The 23,287-nt window shown below is 45.2% G+C and overlaps 1 protein-coding gene across 1 annotated transcript in view; it reads left to right on the top strand.

Moving 5' to 3' along the window:
- PLEKHH2 (pleckstrin homology, MyTH4 and FERM domain containing H2) overlaps positions 1-23,287 on the top strand; it is a 1,974,292-nt gene that overhangs the window by 506,733 nt on the left and 1,444,272 nt on the right. The window lies entirely within an intron of this gene.

The following is a 23,287-nucleotide window of genomic DNA, read 5'->3' as shown; positions in this document are numbered from 1 at the left end:
GTTATTCTTCCAGAGGACATTTTGGAGCATTAACTTTGAAGGTCAGCAGGTTGTGTTTTTGGAATAAGAGGAGGAAGTATGTGAGAGGCAGTTACCCATTCAGCCGCATTTCTCCCCTGCGTCATCTCAGCACTCAGTCCATTCAGACATGCCTAAGCAACCTTCTGTTCATCCAGAGGTACACTACCTGCCAGTGGACATTCTGCATATGCTGACATTTCTTATCACAAAGAAGGAGTTCCATTTAAAGAAAGTGTGGCTTACAACTAAAGGAAAGCCCATGCTGGATAGACCTTAAGAAGAGTGGTTTGTCTGTACTGCACACTACTCCACTGCGAGGATTAGAAGAATAGAGTGGAGAAAACCATTTTCATATGCAAACAACAACAAGCATTATTCCTGAACTATTTTGGGTGTCTTTAGACCAGCACCAACCAGTAGGTGTTTTACAATAAGCAGACAATCGAAGATCCAGCTAATATTGGGTTGGGAGCTAGAGGAAAACAAAGGCAATATTTCCGCAATCAATTGGAACCTGCCATTTATAAACCAAGTGTTAGGGAGAATTCTCTGTAAAGGCTAATTTCCCAAACCTAGTGAGTCCCCCCGCAGCTTTGCTGGATTTTTGGGGTTTATTTTTGTTCTCCTGCTAAGAGTGAGTCTCTTTTTCTCCCACTCTTAGGCATGATTTGAGAATGTCCTTTGACTTCGTAATGTGTTTTATGGGCTATGGGGTCTTTTACTCCATAGGGCTTCATGTTTTTTTGGTAAGTGTGTTACACAGCACCCTCAGTGCAGTAACACAGGGGTGTCATAGTGGCCCCCAAACATAGACTCCATACCCTGGGACTGACTACTGTCTCCCAGGGCATGTAAAGTCACCATTGACTTTACTAGTCTTAAATTGTGAACAGAACCAGTACAAACCATCATATTGTGGAAGTACTGTTAGAGGTAATTCGATTACCCCTGGGTCTGTTGTTCAAGGGGGCACTGTCCAGTCCCCCCTTGTCGAGTTTATGGCTGGTGGCAGTGGTTACCACGCAAAATATTCCACCAGAATTTTTTTCTATGGGATTTTCCCATTCATTTTAAACGCACCACTTTTTTGGTGCAATGTTAAAGATACCGCCGGGTTATTTATTTTATATTTATTCCCCGGTTGGGTCTTTTTGCCAGGACTCGGTTTTAAAATGGCGTTTGTGTTCGCCTCTGTAACTCCAACCCAAGTCGAGCCCTTTGTTCCACTTTTAGCGGGCTTCTGCACAGAAGCCTCCAAAAGTGGTGCCACTCTGTCTGGGTCTACAGGATGTCTGGGGGGGGGAATAGGCACCCTGGACTGAGTTGCCTCGGCAACTCAAGTCGCACTCTTGTGTGATTGGCCCAGTGGTGAGCCACGCAGCTCACCACTTAGCATGTTTGAGTGACAGCTAGGACTGATGAATGGGGGTTTTCTGCATACAAGCAGGGCTTTGGGGACTGGAACTTCAGAAGTCGCCACAGGACCTAGAGAATCCAAAGAGGGAGAAGCTGAGCCGACCTGCAACGACGACACCACCGGTGGAGCCCTGCTGAACCGAACTCACCACTAACCAACGACAGAGAAGATCTTCTTCCTGGAGAGTCTTCTTCCTTTGAGCTGGTGGGGTTAACCAGTTCGCCTTTTTCGCTTCCCTGGATCGTCTCGTGGTCGAATCGCCTGTGCCAAGCACCCCGGCGGCCCGATAGCCACGCTTCACCACTACCGCGAATAAAAGGGTAGTACCTTTTAACCAGGAAACTCTGCGGCTGGTTTCTTCCCTGGCAGTGCAATGACCTCCAGCTTTCCTCCACGTCGAGATCTTCTCTTCCCCTGGACGAAGCACCGACTTGCACCCGCTGCCAGGAACAACTGCCCCCGCTGGAGCTTTCTCGCCATTTCAGGTACTGTGTCCCGCCTGGTCTCCCTTGCAACAGACTGTTCAAGGTGTCCCGTAAATCCTTGACTCTCTATCCTGGGGTGACCTCGGACCCGTTAACATTACCTTTCTGAACTGATCTAACTCCTTTTTGAACTATCTACTATCTGCAAAGACTTTTAAAGTGTACTTCAACTGTCTGATCTTGGGCACATTCCGCCTTGCTCTCTCCAAGAGTGGGCCTGGCCTATTAACTTTTTGCTCTACAGTAGACCCTGCCTTTCTTGAGTTGCTGTGGTTCTTTAAAAGTGTTGGTATTGTGTGTTTTCCTATTTCTGCCTTTCCTCTCCCTTTTTAAATCATTGTTGGAGTGCCATCTATGGTTACACACTCACCTCTGTTTTGCTAAATAAGTGGTGTACTACCCTAGACTTGTCAAATAATTAATTAGGGAGGTGTATATATTTCTAGTGACTGTGTTTGAACTTGCTTGACATTTTAGTGCCAGTGTATTTTTACAAGTGTGTTTTTAAATAAATAATTATACACTTTTATACCAAAGCTCTGGTCAGTGTTTGCTACTGTATCTTTGTACCTAATGTGTATACTCTATATACTGCCTAACTCTTCTTGAGAGAAGTCTGACTGCTCAGCCACAGCTACCAGGTAAATCTGGGTGGTACAGACTGCTACCAATTGGGTTTACTGCTAACACCTGTAGTCTTAAACTTTTTGCAGTGGTCCCTAAGGGAACTGCACAGGTTTCTGCCTAACACCAAGTTAAAGGTTTAAGAGACTCCGGGACAATTATCCCACGAGACAGAGAGGGTATCCCCTCAATGTTAGAAGCTTTTTTTAATACAATCGACATAAGACATTTTATATCCCTTAAGAATGTCCTACATTCTGTGTGTGTAAGGGACAGATACTTGTGCAAGTTGGGAACCTATTGAATACATCAAAGAATATGAAACAGCCAGATTCTTTTGTGGCTTAAGGATCTGAGTGTGAATTGTTGACACTGTTATTGATCTTTGAAAAATCGCACCATTAGGACCCACTTATACAGATATACTTGTGTTACTTTTTTACTTTTGGCATTGTTTTATGAGATATGATAATTTTTTATGATTGTTTTTATTGAGAATTTCCACTACGTGTGAGTAATAAAATGTAAGTATATGTTAATGAAATAATATGGTATGTTATTGTTTGCTAGTTAGGATATCCTTTCAGATAGGCACTTTCAAATTGTTAAACTTCTTTTTGTATAATATAAGTACTTCTCCATGGAGTTGTGAACCCCCCACTGTGGATCAAGCCGTTTTGAGAATAGTGTCCCAGCTAGAATGGAACATTTAGACAAGAAATACAAGGCACCTGACAAATCCCTAAATGTCTGTGAACGAAACTAATGCCACCTCGGCGGCAAGGAAGAGGTGTCATCCACCCCCCCTTCCCCATGTGCATTTCCCCCTGACAAGGAGGGGAAACCGCTGGATGCATTTGGCAAGCAAGCAATTACCACAGCAACAGCCACTATCAAAGCAGCAAATTCCGTCTCCCGTTGCAACAGTGAACTCTGGGATTACCTGTGATTTTACTGAAAACTTTTTTTGAGGCATTTTTTACCGAAGCAAATTCATTGAAAACTTCACCGTTTTTAAAAATGTATTTGGGGGGTCACCCAACCCCCCATTTCCCCATGTTTTAATCCTCCCAAACCCCTTCCCACCTGTTTTAACCCCTTGACCCCCTCTCCCTCCCAATATATATTTAAAATAATATTCTGTATTTTTTCGGTGGATTTGTTTCGGCAAAAAATGCCTCGAATAAAACTTTTTTGGTAAAACCACTAGATACCATCTATGATACAAGCTGGGGCGACAGTTTTTGCCAGATGATAAAAGGCAAGAAGCTCTGTTGCTCCTTGAGGAGAAGCTGCATCCGACCATGCAATCTCGTAGCGGTGGACATTGCTGACAGAGGATTCAGGCAGATGGGTTAAAGAGCAGTGCTTTGTTGCCAACATGAGCTAAGGCCACACATTTCAGGCCTGGTGTCCAGACAAAGGTAGTTGATATGTCTGTTGAAAGGAAGGATTCAGCAATTAAAACTGACACTAAAACAGCACGGCCCTGGATATTGCAGGCCAAAGTCAGTCCTTTTGTTCCAGACAGCATTTCTCCAGAACGGGCAAACATTCCAGTTCATCCTAATGCTCCTTTTCTTACAAAGGTACCTCTCACTCCACGGGGGAGAACTATAAGGCAGGTCCCATTCTTATCGAAGAGGTAGCAGACGTCGGGGTGCTTCACACACATGGGGCCAGTCAATTTAACAGGCTTGATCTCTTCGGCCAGCCACCAGCACTCTTCAGCACCCCAGTTGGGGTGCTGGGTGCCTCGCAGCACCATCTCCATTAATGGAATTGTATTACCAAAGGCAAATGTGTGCTTTCCATAATGTCCCATGGACACACTCTGGAATTTATTGGCAGACCACCAGTTGGCGCCGTCTCACAACCTGGAAACCTGGATTTTGTACTGCTGGAAGTCAATGCAACCCTGTTCAAACATGCCATAGAGCGATTCCCACTGGGCCAACAAAATCACTGTCTACTCCCGATGTTTCCTGATTCACAAGAAATCGGGGCATTTGAACCCCGTCCTGGACCTCAGATTTCTGAGGTCGCAGTCATTCCAAATGGAACCCCGGCACAAAATTCTAAGACAAATTCAAAAAGGAGATTTCCTCTCGTCCCTAGATATGGACAATGCTTACTACCACATCCCAATTGACCCGAAACCCCTCAAGTACCTACACTTTGTGGTGGCAGAACAGCATTATCAGTTCACAATACTTTCCTTCGGCCTAAAATCAGCAGCAAGAGTTTTACCCAACTGCCTACCTTCACAACTGCCCATCTCAGGAGAGAAGAGCTGCACCAGCAACAGCTAGTGGAGGAATGTCTAGCACTGTTGGGCTTATCTATAAACTACAGCAAAGCATCAAAGTTGCTATTTAGGACTGCTGTCTTTCTAGGGGCTTCCCTGGACACTGCAACCTGGCAAGCAAAACCCTCACAAGAACACCTTTGCAACTTGAGATCCAATGAGTAGTCATTAAGAGAAAAAGACAAGACATCACTACTGTACAAGTCTTCAAAGTTCTCTTAATTCCACTTTCGTCCTGCATCACGCTGGTCCGCAATTACAAGCTCTTTATGTACCCACTGCAAGAGTTTCTGGATGCAAAGTGGCACCAGGTGTCCGGAACTTGGAAGGAAAATGTCCACTAAATGTAGTACTTCCGCAACAGCCTCTTATGGTGGCAAACAGAGAGCAACTTTATGAAAAGGATGCCATTTACAGAACTGTACCCCGAAGTCACAGTGACCACAGATGCTTCCATGGAAGGATGGAAAAGTCCACTTGGGGGGGGCGTACAAGCAAAATATTATGGTCTCCTGCTGACAGAACACTGCACGTCCATGTTCTGGATGGAGCTCAGGGTAGTATTCTGGGCACTAAAGTTGTTCCTACCCCATGTCCATGGAAGGGTGGGGAAAGTTGTCACAGGCAGCACCACGACAATGTTTTACATCAGGAAGTAAGGAGACATGTGATTGCAAGTCCTTTCCGATGAAGCACAGATTCAGTAACAGACTCTTTGAATCCGAGAGAGACAATCAAGCCATAAAAAGGCCAGGACATTCTCACAGCCTCAGGTATGTGTTGTCCATGTCATGAGCTGACAAGTTCCTTTACGCATTCTACGGCAGTATATTTCTACTTTTAAGCCATTCCAGCAACCTAAGATGTAATAAGCGTCCAAATGTCTTTAATGACACACCTAGTAACGTTATTGGATTATATGAACCAGGTGCAGGTTTGTCCGTTTGTTATATAATGGGACAGATATTGCTTGTTTTTTATTGTATTAAAAACTATGATAGGTAATGATGCCTACAAGAATAAGTTAATAGGGATTCAATGAGGCCCTGGGCTTTTATTAGATTGTTTGCTACCAGTAGCCAAGTGCATTGCTTAGAGAGTGAACAGAGGAACTGTTTCCTCAATCATAGTTGTTGAAAAGATCTGATAACTACCCTTGGTTGTATCCTGGGAGTTATGCAGTCCTGCACTGCATATGTACATTGGCCTCGAAGTTATGGTTGGCATGCAGGTTCATCCATTGTGCTACTAGTTGCCAAAATGTATGTGAATTTGAAAAGCTTGCTTCTCTGGCTCACCCTTCCCACTTAGGTGCCACAGTTCATCTTTACCAATCTTACAAGCATGTATATAATATTTTGTTCTATCAAGTGATCCTTTGCTTTATTAGATCTCAATGCTGCCCGTAACTCAAATCTAGCAGCTCAACATTGGTCATTGAACCACCCAGAACTCTTAATGTGACCCGCATTACCAATAATGTATTTTGTAAAGAGTGGTGTAGCCTTCTATAGTAACCTCCCAAAATACTCCAGATAAACATCCAGTGGGAGGTCTCGATCAAGGATGAGTATACTTTCATCTTAAATGCTTTTTATTAGTGCATAAAGAGCTTCCTCCTGACATACCGTCTCCTATTGGAAAGGTCTTCAGGAGTTTGCTAGTTCTCTCTCATTTACAAGCAGATTATCCCTCTTCTTACCCCGGGTTATATAATTCAAAGCAAGTGGAAGGCGGTCACTTTCATCAGGTTTAATCACCACAAGGGCCACTACAAGGTTCCAATCCATTGCTGTTACTATGAAATGTTCAATTAGGGATTGCCCATGATGGATGATGGCCAATAAACATTGCTTACCTGGGGAAGGAGATGTTCTCCAACCATTAACAGTTCATAAGGAATTGGTGTCCTTAGCCTATAAGAACTCCCACAAACTTTCCCAGACGGGAACCGATGCACACATGAAAAGTTGTTTTTAACTTTTACACTTGATTTTGCTTGTATTGGTCGTTGTTACGACATACAGTAATGATGGCATGACTTGATGTTGGTACATGTCATGCGGAACAAATGTATATAACACATCATTGTTTGTCAATATCCTTGTTGGGAAATTTCAATTAAAAAAAAAAAAGGATGATTGGTGAATTAAAACGAACCTAATCACTGATGAGTGCGATAAATGTTTTTATTTGACATTTCTGGTCTATTGTATCTAAAATCTCATTTGAAATAATTGCTATTACATTGACTGATGACGTACCATTGAATTGAATGATTTTTATGAAGCCAAACACATCAATATAAGCCTGATGTTACACAGTGAATCCAAATTATCATCATTATTAGTATTATTACTATTGTGGTGTTAAATGAATTATTGAACTTAGGTTCTCCAAGAGTGCATCTGGGCTTACTGCTTAGTAATACGCAGTTCTGGTTTTGGTCTTATTCCTTCCCTTCTTCTTCTTTGTGGACCTTCTCTTCTTAAAGAGGTACGGCCTGTCTCGAAGGGAAGCCACTACGTCTGTCTGAGCAACTGGCAGACTAGTGGCTCTTTTTCCGAGGCAGCAAGGCAGGGGAAAAGCCTGAGTAGGCTGAAAAACCCTCTGGGAGTATGTGGCGTTGGGCGAATCCAATTAGAGATCTCTGGGAAGACTGGAGGTGACTTGAATTCCCTGTGACAAGTCCTCGGTAGGTCTACAGTGTACAGCCTAGGTATGGAGCGAAGCGAATGATCAGGGTACTGAGAGCCAATAGACACAAATGGTAGGCTGAGCGACTAAGAGAGCAGGATTACAGAGAAACCGGCGAACTTGGGAAGAGAGAGCAAGGAGATGGGGCTAGGCAGCAGGAGCAGTGAGCCGGCTCGGAGCCGGAGCAGGAAACTGAGAGCCGAAGAGAGCTCCGGCTCCCCGACTGGTAAGGAAGAAAAGGAGAAAGTGAGCGGCAGCAAGCAAAAAAGTCAGGGAAACTCAAAGGAGCAAAAGGGGCAGAGAGCAGGACCTAAACTGAGCATCTCACCCGCAAGGAGTCCTGATGGGTTGCAACACGCCGGTGCCTGGGCACGGATTGTACTTAACCGACACGGCGGCAGCCATGTTGGAAAACCGAAAGACCATTGCATCACGTTCGGAATGAACGTGATGTGCAAATCAATGGCGAAAAGTCCATTGATCCCATAGGCGTCATGGCTTGTCACCGTGACAGTATGCCCCCTTCGAGGCCTGGTGGTACCTGGTTTCCCTGGGTGCAGTCAGTGAAATCTTCATAGTAACTGAGGAGCTAGGTTCCCATGAATTTTCAGAGAGAGGGTAGCCCTTCCATCGCACCAGATATTCCAGTCTTCCTCTTCGGTATCTTGAGTCACAGATTTGTGATACCTCATATTCCTAGGGTTGAGATGTATCCGGAACTGTCATGATCTCTGCTTCCAAAAGGTCAGGGTTTTCCCAACTCCCTTGGAAGCAGATCCATAACCCAGGTTCCGAGTGCCAACCAGTCCCAATTGGGACCTTTTGGACCCAGTCCTGGCGCCAGCGGCACCAGGCTCATACATATGCCCAGTCCCAGCACTGGAAGCGCCGGGCTCATAATGCTTGGGTGGACTTACCTGCAGCAGACCATGCTGCTGCCAGTTGAGCCTCTGATCCTCTTCTGTTTGGAACTACTTTTCCTGTTGGGTGGGGCAGGAGCCACTCCCCAGATTCAAAACACTGGAACTCTTCTGGAAAGCAGGAACTCTTTTCTTACCTAGGCGTGGCTGTGGAAGGAGACACCTAAGCACTACAGGAGGCTATTTAAACCACACCCGATGGATGAATCTTGCTTTGCGTTATTCTGCATCCTCTGCAGCAGAACGCTCATCGTGTTTTCTGCATCTGATCCTGGGCCTAAGGAAAAAGGCTTACCACCCTGAATCCAGTCTTCAGCAACACCTATAAAGACAAGAAAGAACAGGTTAGCATTACGGTCTTCAGTGACAGCTCTTCACTTACCTGTTCCATCGGCTGTCACCAACGCCTCGCGCTGCATTCCGGCATCTGAAAGACAAAGGCTTACCTACTCTTCGTGCGCTCCGGAGGTCTTCACACTGCATTCCGGCATCTGAAAGACAAAAGCTTACCAACTCTTCGCACGCTCCGGAGGCCTTCGGCGCTGCATCCCGCATCTGAAAGACAAAACAAGGTGCGTTTAAAGACATTGGGGAACTTTAATACTCACGTGCCATTACTCCTTTCCACATCTAACCCAGCGGGTATTCCGGCACCCTGCAGCCGCTCCGAACTTGTACCTGCAAAATAAAAAGACAGTTAGAGCGCATCGTGAAGCAGGCAACAAGCGCTTACTTACGTGCTTCCAGGCGCTTCTATTCATCACACGGGCGCCATCTTCAACTCACTTCAGCCCGGCATCCGCCATCGCCGGAACCCTGCAAAACAAGAAACATCATTACTAAAGACTTTAAAGACATTAGAATTACTCGAAACTTACCGTTCGTGCAGTAAACGACGGACAGCAGTCCTCTGAAGTCAAGAGGCCTGCTCCCCTTATCCAGTGAAGAAACTGGTTACAGCACCCTGCCCCGAGGCAGATGGAGAGCACGGCGTTCACTTACCTAAGGTGAGAGCGTTAACCTTTGGGGTTCTACAGGAGAAGAGAAAGGGAAGAAGAGAGAGACATTCAATAACCCAGTTCCTTAATCCCATATTTTCTATCTGCAGACATCTTACCCTTCAAGTCAGACATACAGTGCACAGAGGTCCAGCCCAAAGAGCCAGCCGTGTGTTACACATCACCTTTGCAGATACGGTATACGCCCAGTCAAGACCGGCGCCTCTACGGGAATCAGGTGAGCGTTACAGAACGCAAAGCCTACCATAAAACTCCCGTCCAGGCGCTATGGAAACCTCGGATACCGACCAGCTAGCCCAGTTACTTGGGGAACTAAGGGCAGAAGTGCATGCAGCCCGTCAGGAAACGAATGCTCTAAGAAGGGAACTGATTATTTCCAAGGAGCGAACAGATGATCTCGCTAGACAATTGCTACAGTCGCAAGCCGGACAGACCCCGTTACCCGCATCTGGGGGAAATCTTCCTTCTACATCCTCTATGAATCCAGTGCAGATCAACCTACCTGGGAATGTACCTCTGGCGCCGCCCGAACGATTTTCTGGTGACCCAAAGAGGTTTGCAGTATTTATCAATCAGTGCCGGTTGCATTTCTTATGCCGGCCAGCAGCCTTTCCAACTGATCAAGCTAAAGTAGCTTTCGTGCTTTCGCACCTTAGTGGCAATGCGGCAGACTGGTCGATCCCTCTAGTAAATCAAGATGATCCGGTCCTCATTAGCCCTGATAATCCGGATCGATTACATGCAATTGAAGCTTACGTCGACAGCGGTGCCATCGGCAATTATGTGGATCATGAAATGGTTTTGAGGATGAATCTAACTCTTTGTCCCAAGGCTGTAAAGGACGTCATTACTACGGTGGATGGTACGGAGATAGCCTCTGGGCCAGTAACGCATACCACTCAAGAGGTGACGCTAGTAAGTCAAGATGGACACCATGAGAAGATCGTGTTCGATGTGATCAAGGCCCCTCAGTTTCAGATTATTCTAGGAATACCTTGGTTAGAGAAACACAATCCTCTGATCGATTGGCGAGCAAGAACGGTCCAGTTTCCAGAATGTGTCTCTACTTGTCACCCTCCACCTGGTGTTGCACTGGCAGCAATTTCTTCAGAGACTCCCCAGTTACCTCCCGAATACCTAGAATACCAAGATGTTTTCCGGAAGGATCAGGCTAACTCTCTGCCTCCTCATAGGTCTTATGACTGCCAGATAGACCTGATACCTGGATCTACTCCTCCTTGTAGGAGAATTTATGCCCTCACCGAGCCTGAGAACCTTCACCTTCGACAATACCTGGATCAATACCTGGCAAATGGGTTTATTCGTCCTTCCAAGTCCCCTGCTTCTTCAGCTTTGTTCTTCGTTCCAAAAAAGGAAGGAGACCTTAGAACTTGTATAGATTATCGCTCCCTGAACCAGATCACCGTTAAGAATAGATATCCGTTACCTTTGATCCCTGAACTCCTGGACCAAGTCAGAAAAGCATGCATATATACAAAGCTGGATCTTAGAGGAGCTTACCACTTGGTACGAGTAAAAGAGGGCGATGAATGGAAGACGGCCTTCCGCACCAAGTATGGGCTATTTGAATATCAGGTCATGCCCTTCGGACTTTGCAATGCCCCGGCCGCCTTTCAATATTTTATGAACGATGTCCTCAGAGAGCTCATAGATGTGTGTGTTATTGTTTACATTGACGACATCCTCGTTTATTCTTCATCGGAATCTGAACATCGGAAACACGTGAAAATGGTCCTCGAAAGATTGCGTCAACACAAACTTTTCGCTAAGTTGGAAAAATGTGTTTTCAACGTGACTGAAGTTGAATTCTTGGGATTCATATTATCACCTGGCGGAGTGCGTATGGATTCAAAGAAGGTCGATGCAGTTCTCAAATGGCCATCACCATCCTCCGTAAAAGGTGTGCAAAGCATGTTAGGCTTCGCTAACTTTTACCGCAGGTTTATTCCCGAATTCTCTCGAATAGTCCAGCCCATCACTGCCTTGTTAAAGAAAAACAAACGTTTTGAATGGTCTACCGAGGCGGAACAAGCTTTCCAGGATTTGAAGACTAAATTTATCTCTGCACCAATCTTAAAACACCCTCGCCCCGAACTACCCTACATCGTGGAAACTGATGCTTCAAGCCTTGCCATGGGGGCAGTTCTATCACAAAAGGACCCGGTAACCAATCAGTTGCATCCCGTGGCATTTTGGTCCCGCAAATTCTCGCCTCCTGAAATCAATTACACTATTACTGATAAGGAACTTCTGGCTATCAAGTCTGCCTTTAAGGCTTGGCGGCATTATCTGCTGGGGGCCCGACACACCGTTACTGTGATTACGGATCACCGGAACCTGCAATATTTGAAAACCGCAAAAGCCCAATCCTCTAGACAACTCCGTTGGGCATTATTCTTTGCCGAGTTTGACTTCATAATTACCTATCGACCTGGTACAAAGAACGGTAAAGCTGATGCCCTTTCTCGGATGGGAGTGGAAGAACACTTGATCAACCCTAAACCTGTATCAATCATTCCCGAACAAAGAATTCTGGGTGTAATCGCCACAGAATCCATAGAGGAAGTTAAGGATACGGCCAGGCAACTTGTAACTCCAGCAGACATATAGAATTGGCATCTGCAGGGAAAGGACTTTGCCGTAAAGGACAACTTATTGTATTTCCAAGAACGATTATACCTACCCAGCACAGATTTACAGAAAAAAGTAATCTCTTGTTATCACGATTCTTTAATGGAAGGACATCCCGGTATGGCCAAGACCTCAGAAAAGATCAAGCGCTACTTCTGGTGGCCGTCGTGGAAAAAAGATATCAGAGACTTTATAATGTCCTGTGGAGTATGCGCCCAAAACAAGAGTCAAAAGGAAAGACCAGCAGGCCTCTTACGCCCTATTGACATCCCACCTCGCCCTTGGCATACGCTTTCTATGGACTTCATCACCGATCTACCTCCATGCTCCGGATACAATACGATTCTAGTAATCGTGGACTTATTCTCCAAGATGGCGCATTTCATTCCGCTCAAAGGCTTGCCAACAGCAGCAACTCTGGCCCGAGAATTTCTCGAAAACATCGTCCGACTGCACGGTTTTCCTTCGGTTCTAATTTCGGATCGAGGTAGTCAATTTATTTCTCATTTTTGGCGAAGTTGCTGTCGGTCGGCTCAAATTGATGTGAGACTATCGACCAGTCACCACCCTCAGACCGACGGACAAACCGAGAGGACCAATCAAACTCTGGAACAGTATTTACGCTGCATGCTGCAACAAACTGAAAAAACTTGGAAAGACATCCTTTGGATAGCCGAATATGCCTACAATAACTCTGTCCATTCGGGAACTGGGAAAACCCCGTTTTTTCTTTTGTACGGCAGTCACCCTCGAACCTCGGAGTTGGATCCCCTCCAAGATCTTGAAACACCAGCAGTAGACTACCTGCATTCTACAATCACCCAAGCCTTTAAGGAAGCTGTTTCTCACCTTCAAAGGGCTAAAGAACAATACAAGAAAGGAGCAGATCAACATCGGAAGGAAGCCCCTCAATATCAAGTAGGGGATCAAGTCTGGTTATCCACCAAATATCTACCTCTAAAAGGGCCACGCACATTCAACCCAAGATACCTTGGTCCCTATTCCATCACTACCATAGTAAACCCAGTAGCGGTCAAGTTGGACTTGCCCCCGCACATGAAGATACATCCGGTCTTCCACGTCTCTCTATTAAAACCCGTGCAACCTCAAACCCGACTAACTAAATCTCCAAAACCTATCCTAGTTGATGGAGAACTCGAGTTTGAAGTCAAAAGCATTCTGGACTCCAAGATCTCCAAATCTAAACTATTTTACCTAATTGACTGGAAAGGCTACGGCCCCCAAGAGAGATCCTGGGAACCTGCTGAATATGTCCACGCTCCTCGCCTAATCAAAAGATTTCACCGAACATTTCCTGACAAGCCAAAACCCCCGGAGAAGCCCGGTTTGGGAGGGGCCTTGAGGGGGGGTACTGTCATGATCTCTGCTTCCAAAAGGTCAGGGTTTTCCCAACTCCCTTGGAAGCAGATCCATAACCCAGGTTCCGAGTGCCAACCAGTCCCAATTGGGACCTTTTGGACCCAGTCCTGGCGCCAGCGGCACCAGGCTCATAAATATGCCCAGTCCCAGCGCTGGAAGCGCCGGGCTCATAATGCTTGGGTGGACTTACCTGCAGCAGACCATGCTGCTTACTTGCCTGCCAGTTGAGCCTCTGATCCTCTTCTGTTTGGAACTACTTTTCCTGTTGGGTGGGGCAGGAGCCACTCCCCAGATTCAAAACACTGGAACTCTTCTGGAAAGCAGGAACTCTTTTCTTACCTAGGCGTGGCTGTGGAAGGAGACACCTAAGCACTACAGGAGGCTATTTAAACCACACCCGATGGATGAATCTTGCTTTGCGTTATTCTGCATCCTCTGCAGCAGAACGCTCATCGTGTCTTCTGCATCTGATCCTGGGCCTAAGGAAAAAGGCTTACCAACCTGAATCCAGTCTTCAGCAACACCTATAAAGACAAGAAAGAACAGGTTAGCATTACGGTCTTCAGTGACAGCTCTTCACTTACCTGTTCCATCGGCTGTCACCAACGCCTCGCGCTGCATTCCGGCATCTGAAAGACAAAGGCTTACCTACTCTTCGTGCGCTCCGGAGGTCTTCACACTGCATTCCGGCATCTGAAAGACAAAAGCTTACCAACTCTTCGCACGCTACGGAGGCCTTCGGTGCTGCATCCCGCATCTGAAAGACAAAACAAGGTGCGTTTAAAGACATTGGGGAACTTTAATACTCACGTGCCATTACTCCTTTCCACATCTAACCCAGCGGGTATTCCGGCACCCTGCAGCCGCTCCGAACTTGTACCTGCAAAATAAAGACACAGTTAGAGCGCATCGTGAAGCAGGCAACAAGCGCTTACTTACGTGCTTCCCGGCGCTTCTATTCATCACACGGGCGCCATCTTCAACTCACTTCAGCCCGGCATCCGCCATCGCCGGAACCCTGCAAAACAAGAAACATCATTACTAAAGACTTTAAAGACATTAGAATTACTCGAAACTTACCGTTCGTGCAGTAAACGACGGACAGCAGTCCTCTGAAGTCAAGAGGCCTGCTTCCCTTATCCAGTGAAGAAACTGGTTACAGCACCCTGCCCCGAGGCAGATGGAGAGCACAGCGTTCACTTACCTAAGGTGAGAGCGTTAACCTTTGGGGTTCTACAGGAGAAGAGAAAGGGAAGAAGAGAGAGACATTCAATAACCCAGTTCCTTAATCCCATATTTTCTATCTGCAGACATCTTACCCTTCAAGTCAGACATACAGTGCACAGAGGTCCAGCCCAAAGAGCCAGCCGTGTGTTACACATCACCTTTGCAGATACGGTATACGCCCAGTCAAGACCGGCGCCTCTACGGGAATCAGGTGAGCGTTACAGGAACCCAATGTTTAGTATGCTGACTCCCAAATGGATCAGGTACCCATGGCCCTAGAATGGAGGCATAAAACACGGGGTGTAAGCAACTGAGAGCTCTTGGTAACTTGAGTTTAAAAGCTACCGGGTTGATCTTAGCTGAGATCTCATATGGTCCTATGTAGCGGGGTGAAAGTTTAGACGGGCTAACCCATCTTGGCAGAAATCTGGTAGACAACCAGACCTTGAACCCTATCTCCCAAGCTGGTACCTCTGTTCTGTGACGGTCGGCCTGGATCTGGGTTCTCTTCTTACTTTCTTCTAAGCTCTGGTGTGCGATCTTGTGGGCTTCAGCAATCTCAGATATAACAGAGTGTATGGAAGGTATATCAGAAGAGGGAGCGACTGAGGCAGGCAGACTGCGGGGTGCAATAGAAGGGGCTAGGTCTTGTAGCTTAGTGAATGGTGTTGTTGTATGAAAACTCAGCTGTAGGCAATAAGTCCACCTAGTTATCCTGCTGAGAGTTGCTAAAACACTGTAAATATTATTCCATGGTGCTGTTCAATCGTTCCATCCGGCCGTTGGTTTGTGGATGGTAACCGATGACAAGGTTCTTTGGATACCTAAGATCTTGCATAAGGCGCTGTGAAACCTGGAGGTATACGGAGTACCATGATCTGACACGATACACTTGGGCAGACCGTGCAGGCGCAACACCTCCTTAAGAAACACCCAGGCCATCTCCAACGCTGTTGGTAATCTTGAGAGCGGGGTGAAGTGAGCCAACTTCGAAAAGGAGTCGACAGTTACCATGATAGCTGTACATTCCTGTAGTCAGTAGTTGGTCAAATTTCGTGTCTTCCGTAGTCAAGGATGAGGCCGGGAGTTGTGGATCCGGAGACGCCTGATTTGGACCAGATAGTCCTGCACTGAATGTATTGTGTCCTCCCACGTTTATATGGGTTAAAGCTATGCGTTTCTTCTGAATAGGAGCGTGTTTCCTGTGCAGACTGCTATAGGGTAATTTACTGGTGACTAGGTGGAAGTCGTACTGGAGTCTGGGGCTCCGAATCGCAGGAGATGGTTGAGGATGTGTGGTCGGGTCCCCCCTGGGAGATGGTCGCTGGGGTCTTGTAGTGGCCCACGATATGGCCAGGCGCGCTCCCCCACTGGCCCTGTACACAACTGGTGTTGAGGGGGGAGTGGTAGAGCCCCCTCAGCACCCCGGGCTGAATCCGAGTGTGGCGTGTTATGGGAAAGCGCCAAGGCCTCTGTGTGGGCCCCCGTGATCCACCCCGTGGCGAAACGTAGTGTTTGCCCTCACCTCCGTACCTCTCTCTCCGCCGCCAAGGAATGGAACCGGGGACGTCTGATCCAGCCCGCCAGGCCGTCACCAGGAGTATGCCTCGGGTTGCTTCAAGCATCAGGTGGAGTTTGTATCTGTGTTGAGGGTACATTTCAACTGCTAGATCTAGAGTGGCCTATGTCCTACCTCTCTGTCTGTTGTGAAAATACGGCGGCCATATTTTGGGTTGATTTGCCGTGTTCGCCCGTGCATTGGTTACATTTCATTCCAATCAATATTATTCCTGATGGCAATATGAACCTATTTAAAATGCCCCTTGTCAACAGACTTAAATTCATAATTGTGAATTAACAATTATGAGTGTATATTATTAAAAGGTGATATTAATCTGAGAGAACTCCACTTGAGGAAAAATATATTAGTGACAAACTTTCCCAAGTGTCTGAAAAAGAGATTAGAATTATAGTGCATGGGTATTTCCGAATACTGAAGTATATCTGGCAATCGAATGGTTCCCTCTTATTTTGGAACCTTTGTAGTGCATCCGTCACATTACCGCACTATTCTAGAATGTAATGGATTGTGGTTCGTGTGGTTCTTTGCGACAATTATTCTACATCTAATTTCATTAACATACTGGTTCACATGTTGCGTGTATTAATCAAAATTTGAATACCTTCTTGGTTGTATGATGTAAAGACATGTATGATGTATGTATTTATTTTTGTATAGCGCCTGTAGCCAGAGGGCATCAGGGCGCTTAAACATTACAACACAGAATCTAAAGGACAGGCATAGTATGTCACGTGCTGTGGGCTCGGATGACCCAACAGCAGCTTACACCCCAATTCTTTATCTAAAGAGGTGTGTCTCAAACGTTTCCTAAATACAAGGTGGTTTGCTTCTGACCTCAGAGAATCAGGAAGGCTGTTCCACAATTGAGGTGCCAGCACCAGAAAGGATCTACCCAACCCAGATTTCAGCTTAAACTTGGGTACAACCAGAAGGCACTCTCCTTCCGAGCGTAGTCTTCTCCTGGGTGTGTAGAGAGCTAGGCTGTTTTTCAAATACTCTGGTGCTTTGCCATAAAGGCACTTATGTACCAGAGAGAGGGCCTTGAACTTTATATGTTCCTCTACTCTAAGCCAATGAAGGGATATCCTATCGGAAGTGACATGGTCTTTCTTCTTCAGATTTTTGACTAGCCTAACCGCATTATTCTGGATCACTTGACATCTAGATAAGTCCTTAGATGAGGACCCTAACAACAGAGCATTGCCATAGTCGAGCCGTGATAGAATAATGGCTCTGGCTATAGTGGCCAGGTTGCATTCATTAAGGAAAGGCTTGATAGATCTCATTAGCCTAAGATAATAGGCCATATTTTTTGGAGATGGCTAGTCTGGGCATGAGAATCGACGGCAGAGTTAACCATCATGCCCAAGGTTTTCACTTTAGGGGCCACCAAGATGATGGCTTTCTTGATTTGAAAAGATTTATACTCTGCCCCCAGATTGGCCAACTGACGACTGGAAACGAACAGAATCAGTTCGGTTTTTGAATCATTCAGGCACATCCAATTAGCCTTCATCCAGTCATCTATTGTCTTATAGACCCTTGCAATCACTTCACTATCAGCGGCATGATAGCTACCTCCCAGTTCCAAAATAAACTGGGTGTCTGTGTAATTCGTAAACGACACTCCAGCTTTCACCAATATGCTGCACAAAGTGCGCTTGTATATGTTAAACCGCATCAGTGACAAACTGGCCCCTTGGGGCACTCCGAAGAGGATGTCACAGGGATCAGAGAAATTGCTGCCCCAATGGACTCTGGCTTGGCGGTTCGATAGAAATGACAATAGCCAATCAATTGCTCCTTTGGAACAGCCCACATTCTCTCTGAGCGCCTTAATGAGGAGTTGATGGTTCACCAGATCGAAAGCAGCGCTTAGATCTAGAAGCATCAGCATCCCTAACTTATTTGTATCTAACAAGCTCAGCATCTGATTCTGTAGGTCCAGCATAGCTGTTTCAGTACTATGGGATGCTCTAAAGCCTGATTGTTGCTGGTGCAAGGCCTCCTGGTTCTCTACAAAATGTTGTAGTTGCTGCGTTGCTACCTTGTCCAATAATTTAAGAACAAAATTAGAGTTTGTTATTGGGTGAAGGTTTGCTGGGTCCTTTGGATCCAGGCCGGCTTTTTTTACAAGTGGGGTGATGGTGACCTTCTTAAATTCCTTAGGCACTGAGCCCTCCTAAAACGAGGCATTCACTATTCTCAGGAGAATGGGAGCAAAAATGTCTTTATGTTGGAGAATGACATTATTATGTTTTAGAGAATGTTGCTAAAGATTTTTTGGGAAGCGTACCATATTGTTCTTAGGTTACAATGCATTACGATTCTTGTGGTTGGTGCATTATCAATATTACTTGTTAAAATAGGCTTATGTCTGTTTGATTCACAATGGGTGTTTTTTGTCCAAAATTGGAAATGTTATTCTTTGTAGCATCACATCATGACATTACTTCATTACAATATTGATTATTATGCATTTTACAAGAAATTAACCATTTCATTGCCCGAGTTTAAACCATGTTCTACAGTTGTGAAATGACAGATGAGTCTGGCTTCTTCTTGTCGTAATCGTAATTCCTGATCACCTCCGCGTCTGCCCATCCTGACCTTTTATATCCCAACAAATGTAGTGTTTTTTTGTTTTGTAGCTAGTGGTGGTTTTGCCAATGGTGTGACAGTGGTAGATTTTTGTCCTGGCTGCCAGTTGCTGATATGTGCTCTATTATCCATATTCTCAATTCACGAATTGTGCTTCCAGCAAAACACCAAAAGTTGCCCCAATAACCTAACCCAGAAGGAAAGAACAGCGATACAAAATCTACGAAGAAATAAAGATCTTGTTATAAAGGAAGCGGATAAAGGTGGAAACATCATTAAAATGAACCGGTTGGATTATATCAAGATGGGCAATAACCCCCTGGAGATCCTTAATTGCTATGAGAGACTTTCTACAAATCCAACAACAGGGATAATACAAGAGCTAAAAAGCTTAATAGATGGATGGTATCAACAAGGATTAATTACGGATGATGAAAAATTACACCTCTTTGTGTCTAAACCAATAATACCTACAATATACTTTCTTCCAAAAGTACATGATATGATATGATATGATATGGCATTTGTAACGCGCCTATACAGAAGTGTTTCAAGGCGCAAGAACATAAGACCTTTGGTACAATTCCAGAAGGTAGGCCAATCGTAAGCGGTGTTAGTTGTGCGACAGAACCACTGGCAGAATACATTGATAATATCCTAAAACCAAAAGTATGCCAAGTCAAAGCTTATCTCAAAGATACGATTGCAGTCATAAAGATCTTGGAAGAAATACACTGGCAAGAAAACGACTTACTGGCAACTTGGGATGTAAATGCTCTTTGCACATCAATTGGGCACCTACTGGCACTTGAAGCAATGGATTATATCTTCTAAGACAAGTCTGCTTCACATTGTAACTACATATGTATTTGTCAAGGATGGCACTCTGTCAAGAGTGGCACAGGGCCCCCAGGTAGGGTTTGGGTGGCTGTGCTGATGTAAGGTGACAGTACACACACAGCAGGAAACTGAACAAGAAAGAAAAGTAGGCAACTGTAGTTGTGAACAGAAAGGGGCAGGAAATACAAAGATACAAACAAACTGGATTCCCTCTTGGGGTGTATGCAGAAATGGAAGAGTGTTCCACGGACCTTTGGAAACTTCAGCCTTCTGCACAGATTACTATTACAGGGGCCCACTCTGTCTGCTCATGGCTGGGAACAACAGCCGTGGGTGTCTGTAACACAGAAAGGGAAGGGGCAGAGGTTACCTGCCGAAAACCAACAGTCAAGCTCTGTACAAAGGATCAACATAAGACACAAGAGAGAAATCTAGCAGAATGGAATGAGGGAAAAAAACAGTACAATAGAAATGGGTAAACTAAAGGGGAGGACAGAGGACTCAAGGAAGAGAAGGACAGGGATCAAGAACAAGGGGTTGCAAACAAGGAAGAGAGTAAGGGAGCAGCAGCCAGGAAATAGGGGGGCTGCAAACAAGAAAGCAGGGCTGCAGTACCGGATGGCACAAGGTGCAGAAAAACTGTAGTGGATTGCAGAGGACTGTAGTAGGCTGCAAGGCAGAGAGTCCAGAGGAGCAGGACTGAGAGCTGTAGTAGGCGGCAGACAGAGAGCCCAGAGGAGTAGGGCAGCAAGGAGCGAACCCAAAGGAACAGAGCGTCGAGGCAGGGAGACCAGAGGGTCAGGGCTGAAAGCAGAAGAGAGTAGCAGGCTGCAAGGCAGAGAGCCCAGAGGACCAGGGCTGTGAGGCAGAGAGCCCAGAAGGCTAGGGCTGAAGGCAACGGAGTGTATCAGGCTGCATGGCAGGGAGCCCAGAGGAGCAGGGCTGTGAGGCAGGGAGCCCAGAAGGCTAGGGCTGTAGGCAGCAGGGTGTAGCAGGCTGCAAGGCAGGGAGCCCAGAGGACCAGGGCTGTAGGCAGCGGAGGGTTGCAGTCTGCAAGGCAGGGAGCCCAGAGGAGCAGGGCTGTGAGGCAGGGAGCCCAGAAGGCTAGGGCTGTAGGCAGCAGAGTGTAGCAGGCTGCAAGGCAGGCAGCCCCGAAAGAGCACTGGATCAAAGCAGTAAAATGCAGCAGCAGGAACAGCATAAAAATTCGAGTCACAAGGCAAAAAGGGGCTGAGAGGACTCTTGATGCAAGAGACTGAGCTCCTGCAGGCAGCTGCTTAAATACAGCCCTGCCCTGTACTGAGGCAGGCTAATTGGCAGCACCTGGAGCAGCACACCTGAAGATAATCTGCCTCCTCCCTCTCTGGTCCTGAGAAGGTGGAAGCAGCACTGATTGCTAGGGCTTCTGGGGATTGTGGTTCCAATACAGACGAATGTGAATGGCCAGGAATTGATAGCTGAAGCAAGGTGCATTATGGTATATGTAGTTAGTTGAATTAAATAAGAAAGTACCAATGTCGTACAAATGGAAATTAATGACCAAAATGTGAATAGGGGTTGTTTAAAAAGTATTATTAAGATAAACAAGTACCATATCGTCCATGATGGTTGCCAATGTGTGCGCCAGTGGCACAGGCGTGACAGTATGCTCAAGGAGATGCTGATGACAACATTGGAGAAAAATATCTTCACTTTTGACAACCATTTTTTCAGACAAACCACAGGCGTCGCAATGGGTGTTAAGTACGCACCAGCCCTAGCAAACATAGTCATGGGGATGTTTGAAGATTTATTTATTTACTGACTGGATGCATATAAAAACAAGATAGTAAAATGGTCAAGATGTATAGACGATGTGGTAATCATCTGGAACGGAACATCCCATGAACTTGAAGACTTCGTATATCAAGTCAATGACAACCAATATGGTTTTGAATTCATCAGATTAAGCAGCCGTCTAGAAATCAACTTCTTGGACCTAACCATTTTTGTATCTGGGAATCAGCTAAACACCAAAATGTACAGAAAGGAAACAGAAGTAAATTCACACTTTTCGCCACAAGTTGCCACCACCAACCAGTTATTAAAAATATCCCCAAAGGAGAATTCATACGTGCCAAACGAAACTGCACAGAAACATCAACTTTTGAATCAGAATGCAAACTGTTGTCCACCCGATTTACCGCTAGAGGGTACCCTCAAAAAGCAATTGCAACAGAGAGGAACAAAGCATACAAAATGACCAGACAGTCAACTTTGACTCAGAAGAACAAAGAAACACAACCAGAAAACACGGTCCAATTCATTACTACCTATTGTGCGAATAATAAGGAGATCAAGAAAGTACTCAAAAGGAATTGGTATCTTCTAAAGTTAGACCCCCATGTTGAGAAGTGTATGAAAGAACCAATGATAGTTTATAGAAGAGCAAAAACATTGAGCAGCAGTCTAAGTCCATCACTACTGCCTGAAAAAGGTGAGATAAGAACGACAACTTGGCTACACCAATCAACGTCAGGCTTTTAGAAAGTGTGGTTTATATGCATACCAAACACCAAGGTGTTCAAAGACAAGAATGGAGTAAAAACTTTAATCAAAGAACAGATAAATTGCCGATCCCATTATGTCATTTATGCCATTATATGCATTTGTAACTTAGTACACACTGGAAGCACAATTCGTGAATTGAGAATACTTATAAGAGTGCACATATCAGCAATTGGCAGTCAGGACAAAAATCTACCACTGTCACACCATTGGTAAAACCACCACCAACTACAAAACAAAAAAGACATTACATTTGTTGGGTTAAAAAAGGTCAAGATGGGCAGACGCGGAGGTGATCAGGAATTACGATTATGACGAGAAGAAGCCAGACTCATCTGTCATTTCAAAACTGTAGAACATAGTTTAAACTCGGACAATGAAATGGTTATTTTTTTGTAAAATGCATAATAATATTGTAATGAAGTAATGCCATGATGTGATGCTACAAAGAAGAACATTTCTCATTTTCGACAAAAAACACCCATTGTGAATCAGACAGACATAAGCCTATTTTAACAAGTAATATTAATAATGTACCAACCACAAGAATCGTGATGCATTGTAACCTAAGAACAATATGGTATGGTTCTCAAAAATTCTTTAGCAACATGCTCTAAAACATAATAATGTCATGTCTTAACATCATACAACCAAGAAGGTATTCAAATTTTTATTAATACACGTAACACGTAAACCAGTATGTTAATGAAATTAGATGTCGAATAAATGTTGCAAAGAACCACACGAACCACAATCCATTACAATTTAGAATAGTGCGGTAATGTGACGGATGCACTACAAAGGTTCCAAAATAAAAGAGAACCAGTCGATTGCCAGATATACTTCGGTATTCGAAAATACCAATGTACTATAATTCTAATCTCTTTTTCAGACAATTGGGAAAGTTCAAAATTAATATATTTTTCCTAAAGTGGAGTTGTCTCAGATAAATATCTCCTTTTAATAA

The sequence above is a fragment of the Ambystoma mexicanum genome, chromosome 4q (genome assembly GCF_040938575.1).
Source record: "Ambystoma mexicanum isolate Mex_15411 chromosome 4q, UKY_AmexF1_1, whole genome shotgun sequence".
NCBI lineage: Eukaryota > Metazoa > Chordata > Amphibia > Caudata > Ambystomatidae > Ambystoma > Ambystoma mexicanum.
Note: the sequence above shows the minus strand (reverse complement) of the source record. Positions and strands in the feature narration are given on the sequence as shown.